This window comes from Clarias gariepinus, chromosome 20, assembly GCF_024256425.1.
Source record: "Clarias gariepinus isolate MV-2021 ecotype Netherlands chromosome 20, CGAR_prim_01v2, whole genome shotgun sequence".
In the NCBI taxonomy this organism is placed as follows: Eukaryota; Metazoa; Chordata; class Actinopteri; order Siluriformes; family Clariidae; genus Clarias; species Clarias gariepinus.
The window spans coordinates 29,472,337-29,489,719 of NC_071119.1; positions in this window are offsets into that span (position 1 = coordinate 29,472,337).

The window sequence follows — 17,383 nt, forward strand, 5'->3', positions numbered from 1 at the left end:
TAATAGACATAACAACTGGAGCATGATCCGATATCACAATGCTCTGATAAGCACAAGAATTAACTATTGGGATCAGTTGATTATCTATAAAGAAATAATCAATTCTGGAGAAAGTATCATGTACATGTAAAAAAAAGGAGTATTCTTTCTTTTTTGGATTAAGGAAGCCCCATATGTCAGAAATACCAAAGCTGCAGCGATAGGACTGAAGTAGCGTGGCGGATTTACTCAGAGGTATAGGATTGGGAGATGACCTGTCAAGTGATGGATCCAAACAGCAGTTAAAGTCTCCACCTAATATGAGAGAGTATGAGCTCAGATCTGGTAGAGCAGAGAAGAAATGTTCAAAGAAGGAAACATCATCATAATTAGGGGCATATAAATTAGCCAACACTACGTTAGTATTTAATAACTTCCCTGAAACAATGATATAACGACCATGTATATCCGTAATAACATTATGATGCTCAAAAGAGATGTTTGGATTAATGAGAATTGAGACACCCCTAGCTTTGGCCTGAAAGGTCGAGTGGTAGTGCTGCCCCCCCCAACGCCACATAAGACGAGAATTATCGGAACTGCGAATGTGAGTTTCTTGTAAAAAGGCAATTGCAGTGTTAAGTTGCTTAAGGTGTGAGAGCACCTTCCTTCTCTTGACCGGATGGTTTAAACCCTTAACATTCCAGCTCACAAGGTTTAAAGAACTATTCATTCTCCCTGAAGGAAGATGCAGGTAGATAAACATGAATAATGCTGAGATGCCTAGCGTCAGCCTTAGAACAAAAGTGTATAACACAGAGTAACCTATTGAAGATACACCCTGTACACAGAACTAACACAATACTGGCTTTGGAGATCCCCCCCACGTCACATTGTAACTCTAAAAAACAAACAAACATAAAATCACAAGTGACTAGAAATAGAGAAAATAATAATAGAAAAATAATAATAACAACTACACATGTTTAACACAATACTCTTACCAGGAAAAACGTAAACATGGCTAGATTTTAAAGTTAAAAAAAGGGTACTTTCCTGGGGTCCGTTCTTCGTACGTCGCTAACTCAGTTAGCTGGATTTGATTGTTGTGTATTTGTCCTGATCTTGGATTGTTTCGTTCTTCGATGCGCTTCTAGTATTTGTTGTCATAGCAACATATCTGTAAGCTTGAACCTGCTCGGGAGCAGCTTTATTTCATGTAAACAGGATTTAGCCTGCGCTCCTTTATAAACATAAATTCATAGGTTTATTGTTATCAAATATGATATTACTATTATAATAAACCCTCGGCACGAGACAGCCGTCAAGACCATTAATACAAATTCTTGTATAATGTTTATTTTATAACACGTTTATTTTTCAGGGGTTTGTCATAAAAATATGCAAATAAATATTTATATATATATTAAAAATAAATATTTTATAATGATAAATTGGACGAAACTAATTTTATTATAAAATAAACAATATAAAAGTATACATAATATTTCTATTTTTTCATATACAACATATTTATTTTCATATTGCTTATTTTATTTTATTGTCTCATGTAATTTGTAATTTGTAAACCATTAACCTATGAATTTATGTTCTAATATAATATTTGATAGCGATTATGTAGGGGGGGGCAATCCATGGCAGGGGGGCATTTCAGCGCATAACACGTGTTACAAAAAAAAGTTGAGCCGCTCTTTTTCCATTTCGTCAAGCAATCGGAGGGCTTGTGATCAGTGTTTCTATTGTCGATCATATCGCCTTTTAAACCAACGCACAAGCGCGCAATAATCCTAGACAACTCAGTCCAGATATACTAATCATCAACAACAGGTGAGCTCGAAGAACTGACTTCGTTCTTAGCACGATAATCTCATCTTAGATGTGTCAGTTCATCTCGGATGTGTCAAGCGACGTACGAAGAACAGACTCCTGAGAATTGTAGTATTAAAAAATAAAACTACAGTGACCTACGTTGTTTTCAACAAGCTGTCTATGTGTTTCTGCGCCTCTTCTACCAGGCGTAGCCACTTCTTTTGTCCGGTAGAGAGAGTAATCCGGAGCTGCGCTGGATACAGAAGAGAAGGCTGGAGTCCACAGTTGTATAACTCGTGTATAAAGTCTTCACGTCTCTATACTCTGCTCGCTGGCTTAAAACTTCGGGAGGGTCGTCTTCCACGATACGAACTTGCTGACCGCGATATTCCAGCTTTCCTCTCCGCCGAGTTCCAATGTTAAATTGTCGGAGCGCCTAACTCACACGTCTACAACATGTGGCTGCTAACCGGACGTCCCGCATATGAGGAATTTAAGCCAATAATAATGAAAAAAAGCAATACAGCTGCACCGGCTAAAGAAAGAGAGTTGACTTTTTACGGACAGAGTAAATGCGTGAGTGTAATAAAGTGCAAATTTGACATCGTCTCCCTTTTTATTATAATGCAAAATAATTAAACACTTATTCTGCATCCTTTTGACGGTTAAATGAAAGTATTTACTTTTCCTGCCATTCACTTCTTTAGGTTAAAATACCAATGTATACTGGCCAGGAATTTATGGTTTCTTATTTAATAAGGTGTAATCCTTCTGGAACCAGAAGCCAAGTGAAAATGAAACACAAAAACATTCTGCAAAAAGGTGATATTTGATTACATGATCACTGAACTATTTATTAAACATGATTTAGTATATTCTTTTTGTCATGTAGCTAATAGAAAGAAGGTTGAAGCCCATCTAACTGGCGGGGGCCAGCTCCTTTGTCTTGCTGATGTTCAGGAGGAGATGACGGTGGTGGAAGAGCATTTTCACATAATTGAGCACGGGCTCTCAGCCTGTTCCTGACGCCGGCTCGTTTCCCTCGTGGCCGGTGCTTCGCGACGCGTCCTTTGTTCTCCCTCAGGATCTCACTCGGCCAGCTCGGATCCGGAGTTAAAAACGCTTATTGTAAGTACATTGTATACCAATAGAAACAAGAGTGTCTCTATCATACCTAATGTACTCAATGGTGGTGAATTAGCATGTTTAAAGTTACTGAAAGATAACTTAAAAGACGAAAACAAAGTAAAATAGGTCGGAGCAGTCGTGACGGCAGCCGACCTCACCGGCGCCATCTTGTATGACATGTTCAGATTTAGTTACAATGTGAACACTAATGACATTTTATTGCACGTAAGTGCATGCACAAGTAATTATTACGTTTTGTACCTATTTCTTATAAAATAATATATTTGAGTTTTTAAGTGTTTTCAAAAATAGAAATAAATTTTTGTGTAAAAGTAATAAACAGAACAGTGAGCATCTCACTTCTGTCATCTACAAGAACTACAGTGGAACCTCGGATTATGAGTAATGCGGTTTACGAGTGTTCTGCAAGACGAGCAACAATTTTTTTTATAATTTTTGACTTGAAAAACGAGCATTGTCTTAGTTTACGAGCACCGAGTAACATGTTTCACGCATGTGCTTCTTGTTTTAACACCAAGCGTCACGTCATCACAAGTGAGCCAACGGTTTTTCTCTCTCTTGCAGCGGAATTATAGGTAATCGTCTCTCCTGCTGGGTAAATATACACACACACACATGCTGTGAGAGACCGTTTTTAAAATCGTTTAAAAATTAGCAAGGAACATCGCTAGTCACACTCGCGTGAGGGCACACTAAAGGGATCACTGCTGTAAAGTAAAACAACAACAACAACAACAAAAAAACCGAATTAAACAGCTCCTCACCTTTAAAAACAGTAGCGACAGAGAAGAGTTTGTGTGTTTGTTTGGCAACCAGAGAGGAGGGGAGCTGTAAAGCCGAGCCCTATCTTCTCCCCTGCTGGGTCTTAGTGCTTGCAGTGTTTTTCAGAGCTGAAGGTAACATGACCTGGAGACACTATTGATATGGAACTCAAAAGGCAGAGTGAGATTGAGGATGACCCCCAGGTTTTTGACATGAGGAGATGGAGAAACTGAAGAACCATTGATACAGAGTAAGAAACTGTTGGACGTGGATAGAATGGATTTTGACTATATGAGGAGGACCTCTATCTAATTAAGTTTGAGAAAGTTGCAGGAAAACCAAGTGTTTATTCCATTTAAGGAGTTGGTGAGACAGAAGGGTGAAAGAGCAGAGACAGGTTTCGTGAAGATATAAAGTTGTGTATCATCTACATAACAATGGAAATGTATACTGGATATTTTAAATATTTGACCAAGAGGGAGAAGATAGATGAGGAACAGAAGGGGGTCAAGTACAGTGCCTTAGGGAACACCAGAGCAAGGCTGGGAACAGAACAGGATTTTTTCCTAGAACAAGCTGTTTATTGTCGGGGGCAGAGCTTTTCTTACAAAGCCCCAAAATTATGGAATAGTCTTCCAAATAGTGTTCGGGACTCAGACACAGTCTCAGTGTTTAAGTCCAGGCTAAAAACCTATTTATTTAGCCAAGCATTTTTATAAATAGATTTGCCTTAAGTAAAGGAGCAAGTATGGTGAACTGGTATGTTTAGATGCTGTCTTCCCCACACTCATTGATCACTCAGATTTGTTGACAGTGAGGTGATTGTTTGCTTTACATCTCAGTTCCCCCTCATGTCTGTGTTTCCTTCTGGCTCTCCCTTTTAGTTATGATGTCATAGTTAGTCCTGCTGGAGTCTCTGCTTGCACTCTACAGTTAATATACATTCACATTATACATTGTGTGACTGTGACCAGACCTAACTGCCTTCTCTCCTCTTCTTCTCTGTCTCTCTCTCTCTTTGCCTCTCTCCCCATCTTTCTCTTCCCTCTCTCTGTCGAGCTACACATGCCATTTCTCTAACTGCCAGTGATCCAGACTCCCTCTGCCCTCCGGACCTGTCTGACCCATACTGGTGCCCCGCTTCTGCTTGGAGATCTCGTCACATGGATGCCCATGTGTCTCTTTGGGATGCGTCTGGTGTCGGGGGACGGTTTCACTGTACCATGAAGACGGTTCTGGCCTCGACTGGTGTTTGCAGCTGTTTCTCTGGGGACTTGACAGTTCGATAGTTCAGGACTGGAACTTCTTACAAGTCTACCTGAGTCTCCAATAACTACCTAGACTCCATATTAACATCAATTAAAATCAACTATTATAGCTGAACTGCTTGCCGCCTAACAGACAGTATAAATGCAGATCATTTACTGCTTCCTGTTTCACCCAAATGAGGATGAGTTCCCTGTTGAGTCTGGTTCCTCTCAAGGTTTCTTCCTATTACCATCTCAGGGAGTTTTCCCTTGCCCTCGGCTTGCTCACCAGGGACTATCTGACCATTTTGATTCAAACACACTCACATTCCATAAAATCATAAATAATTGTTTTGATTGTGTAAAGCTGCCTTGCGGCAATGACAATTGTTAAAAGCGCTATCCAAATAAAATTGAATTGAATTTAATTGTTGGAGAGATATGAAGTGAACCTGGTGCGAGGGATGCCGAAGATGCCAATTAGCTAAGCGATTTAGTAAAGTATTGTGTAAAATAGTGTCAAAAGCTGCACTCAAATCTAGCATGGTTAATATTCCAGTATTAGCAGCCACCAGGAGGTCATTGGTGACGTTCACCAAAGCAGTTTCTGTACTTTGTTCGGTACAGAACCCAGACTGAATAATTATAAGAGGTTAGGTTGGCAGAGGATCGAGCGGACATGTTAAAGAATTATTAATTAAATCTGAGATTCAGAGCTTAAAACAAGAGGGAAGAGTGAAAGAATGATTAGCAAGTGAGCTATGGCAAGTATTTGATGAAGAGGTTAGCCACCGGCTGAATGTTAGTCATTTTAGTATTAAAGAAGGTCATGAAAGCATCACACTGAGCCCTTACTGGTGGGTGAATAAATGGACACTGCATTGGAGGTTGTTGATTGCAGTAGACAAAGTGGAAGGTTTGTCTGAATGTGTTTCTGAAAGTTCCTAAAAGACATTGATAACGTTTGGAGAAAGTGTACAGAGAGAGGTTACAAATGCACAGTATTTAGCTAAAAATATATTACAGTATTCTGGTGGTCGACATGTAACAGCGAGTATAGTCGTTGTTGACCAATTGATTTATAAAATTAGGGCCAGAATAATATTACGTTCTTGGTGTCATTATACCTCAAGCTCTGATGAGAGGAGTAGGGCCAGAGATAAAGAAGCTCAGTCACCATACTGTATATTGACACAGCAAAGTAGCGATGTACAGTAGCAATGGATCGAGAGAAATCCAGATGAGTACGGCATAAGATATGGCCACGTCCACATAATCCACATAACACCCACATAATATCCCTTGGCACTGGTAGCAGGAATAATAAACTACATTCAAACAATGTAAAAGGAGCAGCAACAAAAATAACAATGGGAAAAAATAACGAAAGCAACTTCTTCTGGTAGCAGTGGAAGCCAGACACTGGCAGAAAAGTATGCAGGACCAAAACTGGCCAGGGCCCGGTTTCTCGAAAGCTTCTTATCGCTAAGTAGTTCTTCTAACCCCTCTCTTAACGGTATGGCGCATTTCCCGAAACGTTCGAACGCTAAGTATCTCTTAGGTAAGTCACACATTTGTAAGGTTGGTCTGGACCTCTACGGTCTACATCCTGATGTCCAGCTGCTTGCTGCTTTTTGTTTAAAATATGTTTCATTAATCATTAGCCATCATTCATAACTGGATGGACTTTTCTTTTGACACGTTTTATTTTATGATAAAATTTGATTTAGTTAAATGAGAAATTAACCTGGGAGTTTTAAACCCAGCATTTATTAATTTTTCTGAGTGACTGTAATGCTTTATACCTCTATGTCACCTATGCGGTTTGACTCACTGTGAGATGCGGTGTTATACCCCTATCCCACCTACGCGGTTTCACGCAATGGCTGTAAGTAGGGTTTATCATGATTCAGCGCGAGTTTTTGTGCTGTGATTACGTTTTCATCTTTCCACGGTCCTCGCGGAACCTTGCAGACCTTCTAGAACTTCGCGGAACGTCGACGGGCAACCGTGGCAGCTCACGGTGCCTAACATCACATCTCACCGTGAGTCAAACCGCATAGGTGAGATAAGGGTATTAGTCACCATGAGCCGCCTCGCGTGACTGCCTGACGTTCCAATTCAATTTTATTTGTATAGCGCTTTTAACGATTTACATCATCACAAAGCAGCTTTACACAATCAAAAGAATTAAGTTTGTATGAAATGTGAATGTGTATAAATCAAAATTATATGATTGTCCCTGATGAGCAAGCCTAGGACAATGGCGACAGTGGCAAGGAAAAACTCCCTAAGAGTTTCTGCAAGGTCCGCTAGCTTCTGCGTGTTAAACATGTTTAATTTTTTTGCGTGGTAAGATTGAAACATAATCACGGCACCAAAACTCGCGCTAAATCATGATGAACCGTCCTTACCGCCACTGCACGAAACCGCGTAGGTATTAAACCTCTACTCTGTCATCTCATCGTATTTATTCCATAGTCCGCTATAAAACCCCAACAACTGACATGCTTCACAGTTTTGTCAGCTGTTTGTCAATCAACTATGATTGTATACCCGGTTCGTTTTACCGCCACTACAGGTTACATGAAAATATTAGCGACAGTTTGGTGATTTAATTTATATATTTGTCTATTATGGCATGCTATTGATAAGTTAACCCATGTAGAAATAATTGTTATTTGAAGAATTTTGTGCAATGTTTAATTTGCATAGTAAGTGCTGTCTTTTTTAACGCCGTCATGCAAAAGGAGTAAAAAATCGATTTTTGAGCAACCGATGTCAGCTAATTCAGTACCTTCACTGTAGAAAGCGCCTTGTAACGTCGGACATAAGAGGCAGCGACTTAAGAAGACTCCTAAGGGACAGTTAGAAACACACTTAGGAAAGTAATTACTTTACGTAAGATATATCTTAAGAGTCTTCTAAGCACGCTAAGAGTGTGCGTTATCGGGAAACCGGTCCCAGGTAATTAAATAATAAATAAAGATGCACAGAAATGGCAAATAAATAAATAAATGCACGTATTCATTTGACTAATTACTTATTTTCAGATTATTTTCTTTTTTGTTCATATTTGTGTTATGTGGTGGGGTATGGAGAGCCGCGTCACGAGATGTAATATTATTTATAAGAGCATAAAGGGCTTTAAAGGTGGTCAATGTATCAGGAGTTTGAGAGTGCCTATGATACGCATGGCAGGACTATTTTGTTTGGAGATAGCGTGGAATTATTAATTGTGAACTAAACGAAAACAAAAGACAACTGGAAACACAAAATAAACTGAGCTCCGCAATCTCCACAAGAGCGGACGAGGCTCTAAAAATAAAAAATAAAAAACTACATTCACTTGGGGCCTATGCCCTTACCGAGGATTTATGAGAGAATTGTGTATTTTTATACTTTTATATTAACCAGAGAGCGAAGGACAGCAGGACGCTCTCTCTCTCGCCGGCATCTTTAGAAGACAGAGGCTAGGTCTTGCCTTTGCTTGCTGTGCACTTTCTTTTTATTTATTTTTGTCTTTGTCTTTTCTTACCAGTGCTACCTAATGATTGCACGAAGTATCAGGATCCTTAAATGTGGCGTATCCAGGCTGATTGCCTTGTGGTGCATTGCCTGGCAACCGCATTTATAAATGACCACACCTCTCCCTGTTCAGAAATTCGCAGAGTAGGAGTCTTTATGCAATTTGGGTTTGGTTTCTATTTTGTCTTATTTATTAATTTGCCTATTTATTAACTCCATGATTTATTATTTACCTATTTATTCATTTCCATATAATTTTTCTGCATGTATTTATTTAAATGTTTATTTATTTTTGTTTTAATTTATTCCTGCATTTCTTCACCTTTGTGTTAACGAGGGGTGTGTCTTCACTATTCGGACATTAATATCAAACACGCCCCTGCATACGCCTACCCAGTAGGTGGCAGTAATGTGCATTATGCACTATGGCTGCCGCCGCCATAAGAAAAACAAAATACTTTTATTCAGATCAGACTTGGGTCTGTGTCTGTATTTTCTGATAGCTGAAGCAAATCAATTAAAGTCCAATCAATGCCTGCTCTCGAAACAACATCTGCTTAAGTGTTTTCAGCTCACAGCCAGATTCCTGAAACATGACTGACTGCTAATCTGCCACAGCAGGCTACACATTGACTAGCAGTGCAGACCAAAACTAGAGCCGTCTGTGTGTGAAGTTTTCTGTAAATTAGCCAATCTCTGTTAAAAAATCAAGCCATCATTAGATTATGAACAGCTGAATACAAAATAGTAATAGATCATTGTTCAGACAGATGTAAAGCAAGGTATTAGCAATGAGCAGAAGGAACAAATGTGAGAAAGTCCTGAGCTCTAACACCTTACTGTCTTACATTAAGGTGCTAGGGTAAAATTCACTGAATTAATAAAATGCAACTAAAGTAAATGATATTAACAGAATTTTTATTTAAATGTGAAACAGCAGGAACTCAGTCAGAAACTGAACCTCTAAAAAAAAAAATCAAGGCCAACAGCAATGACGAGCCATGCACCCATGGCAAGCTAGATGCTGACAGCGACAGAAAGCCAGACAGTGACGGCAACGCCAAGCTAGTTGGTGACGGCAAGCCAGACGCCCGACAGTGTCAGAAAGGCAGACAGCAACGGCAAGCCAGGCACCGATGGCGACGACAAGCCAGGCGGCGACAGCAAGCTAGACGGTGACAGCGACAGAAAGCCAGACGCCAGAAAGTCTAATTAGGTTTTATATTGGAGCTCAAAACTCAGTAATGTCTTTATACTGGGGCACAGATAAATACTTTGGTCAGTACTCTAATAAAAGGCCCCAATTAATGCCCAGGTTTGGACTATACTTTATACAAACAGTAGTGTTTTTGTTTGTTTGTTTATTTGTTAGTTTATTTGTTTGTTTGTTTTTGTGATAGCTTTTTACTGTGATTATTTTAATCATTATAAATATTAAATTGCCAAAAACATTTTACACTCTTGTCTCCATCAGTGAATAGTTTGTACCATGGATTGTTGGCATCATGTTAACTAAAACACATTTCCTGTTATCAGGTTTGTGGTAGTGTACACAGCTCCTCTCAGCAGCACAAAGCTTCTACTCATCAGAGAAACCAGATTTTCATTCACCCTGACTGGTCTGACTAAAGAGATTTGGGAACTTCTTTCTTCAGCCTACAGAATATTAGCCGACCACCCACATGGTGAGAACTCATTAGTACCAGTACAACCCCCCCATACCCACACACACACACACACACACACCCCTCCATCCATGAGAAATGAGGAAACATACTAATTTACCCAAACATACTGGTTCCCTGTGTGCTTACACACCTGGAGTGGTAGGTTCTGCTCAAAGATAAAGGAGGTAAAGTACCTGCACTGTGAACTTTTCTGTAAGACTTTGGTTTTCTGCTTTTGAGGTAAAGTGTGTTTTGTATCTTCACTTTTTTTCACACCTAATCCATGGCACTGCACAAGACTCAATAGGAATGATGGAGAGAGACAGACAGGTTAGACGTAAATCCACACCCACTAAGAACACTAATAGGTTCACTTAACACAAGACAAATCAATATGTACACAATCGCTCTTCCTCTCTTTCTATCTCTCTCATTTAAAATTTCTTTAGGTGCAGACTGATGTGATCGGTTGACTCTTCACCAATAATGAGTGTGTTCAGTAAATGGTGATCTTCAGTAAACACAGTAATAGAAGGGTGTGATTTATTGTGTAAAGTAATATTTTAACCTCCTACAATAAATGTAAGTGTAGGACAGTGAACTGAGTTGCCCACTAGGTGTCACTATAAGCATTTCTGTACACCAGTTTATTTTGTAGCTTTTGAGCCTCTTGACTTGCCCTAGTACTGATATACCTGTAGGTCGACATTTTGGCTTCCGTTAATGTTATCAATGCTGTAGGTTAGTCATGTTAAGAGCAGCAGGAAGTTAAATGTAAAATACTTTTGTTGTATGTACACTAAAGTTTAATTTAGTGATATGTTTTTGTGTTTAAACGGCTAAATAGTAAAAAAACAAATGAAATGAGACAAATATGTGTTTTGTTCTGTTTTTTTAAACATGATTAATAATTTGTTACGGATGCAGAGTGATGTAGGATTAATACAATCAGCAAAAGAATGTTATTGAATTGTATGTACATTAAAATGAGAGGAAAACAATGTTCAGTTAATGTTATCAATGCTGTAGGTCGTGTTTGGTGAAATCAACGGGTCAAGCCACGATCCATGACGGTTTGCCTTCTCCCCTCGTGTTCGTGTTTCTCCACCATCGCACACACACAATTATAACACAAGGCCGAGCGATAGGGGCGGTGCTGGAGGCGGATGCAAACGGACGGAGAGAGAGAGAAGAGAGAGAAGAGAGAGAAGAGTACAAAAAAAAAGAAAAGGGTTACATAAGTATACATATAAAACCATTAAACTATTTTAAATTAGCAAAAGCAAAAAGAACAGGATTATCTTAATTTGATGTTTTTCCAAACACTGACAGGCACATAGAGCCAAAGGTAGATTGTAGAAGTAGTACTTAACAAATTTTAAGAAATGTTTGAAGTCATAAGATTAAACGCTAACAGAAGGTTACAATTTAGTCTACATAAATTTCCTGGAAATTAACATAATTTGATTAAAATTACAGGTTACAGTGATTTTCTGTCATTTTCTTTTAAATCTTTTAGTTCACTGTTTTTGCTGTATTTTTCTGTCTCTTTTCTGTCTCTCAGCTTTTCTCTGTTTCTTCCCTTTTTTGCTTCGCCACCTGAAAAAGCTGGAGATTGGCTCGACCGAACACAGTGGACTTAAATTCAGAAAGTCCACATTGCTTTCCTGTTGCTCTTTTCATTTATCCCTCATCTTCTGCCTTTTCTTTGTAAGCTACTCAAAAATGTTTCCCGTACTACATTTCACTTTTAATAACTGTCTTGTTTTAGAAAACGTATGAAATAACACCAAAACCAAGCAGAAAAAGGCTTTATAATTTCCTTACACTGCTTTAATAAAGTTGTGAAAAACCTGGCACTGTGTTTTAAATATAAGACAAAACATAAATCATATTTACACAGAATTCTGCCGATAATAAAAATTTGATTATCATCCTTCCGGTGTTTAAAAAAATGCATGTCAACATATGTCTCCTCAAATTATTTATTATACCTAAAACACCGGTGCTTTATTACTTTAATTCATTTATTAATTTGGGGTTTTACTAAAAAATTTAATTTCTTTAAGAAAAAATATGGCACAAAGTTTTACACCACGTTGAGATTTTTGCCTTTATGTAAAAAAAATATTCTATCAAAATTGATTCAACCAGAACTTTTTAAATTAGTAATGTTGTCTTGCAGTCGAATTCTGTGGAAATGTGAGAAATAAAATAGGACCTACAGGTTAAATATACAACGCATTAATCATTATAACCGGGAGTTAGAAAGGGAAGCTGATACGGGATTCGGTCGCAGAAAAAAAGAACATTTACCTGAGCATTTTAAAATGGAAACGATCGAAGAAACAAGAAGGTCAGGCACAAACAGAATATTAGAGAGCAGGCAAGAGTTAGAACCAAGGTGGGAAAAAACAAACATGAACCGCGGCATGGAACAGACAGTACGGAAAGCTAAACATTTAATTTCATAAAGAATAAACTGTAGAGAGATCGCTGATTATAAGTGTGTGTCGGGGAGAGAGTGTGAAATTTCAGATCGAGTGTAATGTTCAGAGTTTATTGTGAATTCTGTTTTGGCTCTCAAGTCTCAAGACAAGTCCAAGTCCTAAAGTTTGTGTTCCAAATCCTCTGTGAGCTTAAATATTTAGATCCTTAAATGCATAAACTAATAGAGGAGTTCATGATATTTTCTGATCTGATGATATAATTAAAATAATAACATGACCATGTGGTGCATTGGTAAAGAACAGTTCCAACCCTTCTCTTGGTCATCGACACACATTAAAAGAACACGTAAACTTAACTGTATGTAGTGTGACGTTACATAACTTGCATGTGTGTGTGTTTAATTGAAAACAGTTATTTTTCAGTCTTTTTGTTGTTGTGTTTAGTGTTAATTGAATTTATGATGCATCATGTTGAGGCATTTTAAGTCAAATTTGCCTGAGGCGTTTCTTTTTTTATCCTTTTGAGATATCAAAAATCTCTCCAGAATTTTGTATCCTCAATATCTTTAGATCACATCGGCCTGGTTTTGTGGCGATCATACGGTATATTATTAAATCTACTGTTTGTTTTTTTTAGCATCAAAATTAACCAACTTGATTTGACAAACCAGTTTCTCATTAAAAGTTAGTGAAGCTTATTTTACCTGAACTGATAGTTAACTGACTACCCGACTAGCCAGTTAGTTTATGTTGATTTTTCTTATCGATACAGAGACTTTTTTATTTATTATTATTATTTATTAGACCTAACACCAAGGGTCGACTTACAATTCTCCTAAAAAGGAGTTTATATCAGAGATCAAACAGAAGTGATTTCACTCCCAGACGTTAATAAAGAGCTGACAGCAGTGGGAGTGTTTTTAGACTGTGATACACACACACTGTCATTTTATAATATTAATACACACTCACACATCTACACTTTCACTAATGTGGACGTCAGAACATCACTGCGTCCTCTGATTACCCTCACAAAAAATAATTGCTGTTTTTAAATGTCAAAATTGCACTGCAGTTATTTTATAAATAGATCATCGTGCAGATCAACAGGAAAATGCACAGCACTGTTCTAAACAGGCAGATCTACAGGCGGCTACAGGACAGAGGTCTGAACAGCCGGATCCACAGTCACCATCACGAGCAGTTGCCTGACGACGCCTTGGGGGGAGGGGCGGGGGTCAGGAAAGAGGCGCCACACCTGTCTGTGTGTTTATTTAAGCCAACAGAAAAATACAGGAAGGGGAGTGTTAGAAAACCAAAAGTATTAGGACAAAAGAAAAAAAGAGAAAAATATGTGATACACAGATGAAAATAAATATTTTTTTTGCAAAAAACAAAACACATGGAAATTAATACATCATTTGCTTAAAATAATGTGACTATAACTGAATTTAATTTAGAAAAAAAATTACAAACATAATGCAGTATGACAAAAAGTGAATAAATGTAATTTGTAATTATTATTAAAAAAATAAAAAAGGTAAAAAAAATGCACATGTAACTTAGTAATTGTGTGAAAACAGCTACAAAAACTCAGAACAAATAGACACAGTTATTATATATTTGTCTATTTGTTCAGAATTTTACAGCAAGTTTCTTCTTTGGGTTCTGCCAAAGTCGCATGCATTTTTGGAAGCGGAGCCACGCAGGTTTTATGTGACGGACTGATGTGAAATAAATCAAATATCTCTATATTATAATATTGTTGTTGTTTTTGTAACAGTGTTTTCAAAAATACAATACACACTACATTAAGTTTGGCAAACAGCGTTTAATCTCATCTCTAGAGGAAACAGTTGTGTAAGGACAGGTGAACGCAGCGAAACTTCACGGAAAAAAAAACGTGAAGTTAGTTAGCTATGGGTAAAAATGAGTTAAAACGTAAGTAAAAATAGTCTGCATTTTTGTGTATAAATGAATAACACTAGAATTACTGACTTTTTTATTTTCTGGTGAAAGTCCCGAGATGTTACTCACCCCTGCTGAGATTTTCACAGTTCTTCAGCTCGATACATTTGTTGTGCAAACCACCCATTACCTGTGAGGCCTGGCACATTTGCGCAGGGTTAGTAAATCTAGTGTTAATAAAAATGCTTCCTTGGCAAATGACTTAATCTTTATATTGCATGAGTATAATAACAATATTAAAAAGTCAATATTGTTAACTTTATTTTGGAAATCTCACAACTAGTGTTGACTTTATAATCTAAATATTACTGCTAAATCATGCATTATAATGACTTTAATAATTAAACAACTTTAATGACTAAAACGTTTTTGCCCTAACTCTCCTTTCTAATATGCATATGTATGGTATGTATTATTACATATAAATAGTGTCATGTCGATGTTTGCTACAGTACAGTATTAAATTATTTTTAAATACAAAAAAAAAATGTTTTGTATTTAAAGAAAGTTTCTGTATTCAGTTTCTGTAAAGGCCTATTTGCATTTCTATTAGCTTTTATCCCCATGTTTAGCACATATTAACGCCCAATACAAATACCATTATATTCTATTCACACTAAGTACAAATGGTTTTGATACAATGACTTTGATAACTACAATACAACAAGGATAATTACAAGTGCAAATAGTGATACTGTAGTTTTCCTAACTATTCCACAGTCGTTTGAGCTGGTGATCCGCGTTTTCTTTTTCGTAAATGCAGTTAAAACCAAAATATTCACACTATCTTTAGGAGGGGAGGTCCTAAGATATAAAATTCTGTATCAAACTAGCCTAACTACAGTGTATGCATTTGCAGTTCACATAAAATTGGTATTACACATTGGTTGCTGAATTTAATCCTACAACAGGCATGGAGGCAAATACGTTCTATAAGAAAGTCGCAGTTTGCGATAGCAAAAAGCAAGGTGTAAGAATCTATTTTTATTTACACTATTTCTTATTAAGTTTGTGGTGTTTCTTCTGTTTTGAGTCTAATGAAAATGAACCTCATTATTCTGCATTAGAAGAGAAATCAACCTCAGCCAGCGGACACTTGGATGATGCAGATGTAAGTCTAGTCACTTACAGACAGCAAACTCTATCGGAACACATTTTGTCAATGGACTCTCGATCAAACGCAAAACATTCAAACCATCGCCTAACCAACATGTTGCACACCAGTTCGAGAAAATTTGGGATTTTCTTCTGTGTCCAACACAACGTCCTTTTGTTTGAGACTGCCTAAAACACCAACAAACGCCTCACATTATCATGTTCGTCGGTCTCTCATACAGGGATTAATCCAACCTGACATAACTTTAAATCACGTTCCCCTGAAGACAGAGCAACGAATGTATCTGGATTCAACAGGACCAGATGGCAAACCAAGAACAGATCATTTTGCTGTTCATCTGTTTAAACGGTTAATTCCTCTTCGCGTCTATCAGGACTGGGTAGAATTGGTGAATTTCGATGGTTCCAGGGGAGAAAACGCTTTGCCCCACAACGTGCGTCAAGCAATTTCTGATGCTGTTGCAAAGAAATTTCATGCCACAGCCCAGGACTGGAAGCAAATAAAAAATAGAATTAATAAACTTCTCAGAAAGAAACGATTTAGTTTTCCTCTGTTTTAAGGTGTTGTGCAACAAGCACTGTTTGATTTATTTACTGTTTATTTTCCCTATAAATAAATACTTGCTTTAAATTCTATACTGTCTTGTGATTATGTGAACAAACCGACAGGACATACAGGGCATACACAGTTCCTACAAAAACAGATGATAACAATGTTTAAACATTATAATTGATATTTAACTAGTTTTTCCAGAAAAAGTCAAACAAAATAAAAGTAGACAAAGTAGCAACACTATGAGTGAAAATGAGTAAACTCGGGCCAAAAACCACATAAAAATAAACAACTATACTTAATTTATTGCAAATGTTTTATTTAAAATATATTATTATATTAAAATGGATACATTTTAACTACAGATGAAGTACTTTTTTAATCTAAAACAAATAAACTAAACTATAGTTTGCAACTATTTAAAGTATGTAAAACCTACTTTGTGGGTGTAGCACTTTTTATAGTGTCTGTACTAAGCTCTATGTACGTAGCACTTGTTAATATATCACATATAATTAAAATATCGCCAACCCATTGTCATATGATTCACGCCCCCAGTGACATCATGAAATCTTAAGGATAAATGCATTGCATCCACATGGACTATAACAGCATTTCAAAATGACAAAGATCAGCAAGATTCATTCCCAAGACATCAGAACAATGAGATCTGCAGGATGTTCCACTCGAGAGATACATCGTCATCTGAATTCTATTGGTGGAGAGTTATCACAGATCGTCTGAGCACCGGTCGAACCGGTTTTTACATGTAAATTATATTTCGCACCTCATTGGGGAAAGAGATGGCGAGAAGAGATTGAGTCAAGAGCATACTAAAACCTTCCCCCAATTTAATGCACTAACAAACATCATGCAATCTACAGTATGTTGAAGCTGTGAAGCAATCAAGGTACAATATTAAACACATAAATAAAGTTATTTGAATCTTTGAATTGAATCTTGAATTTAAAAACTATTATAGTATGAGGAGGCTCCTGTTTTGCAAATCACTTTGGATGAAAAATATTTTTCGGCCAGGAACGCATGGCAGTGGGCTTGGTCTCGGACACTTCGTTCCACCATGGGGGAGGGGGGTTGGTCGATGCATTCAGCTAAATAATTTGTCTACGGTTG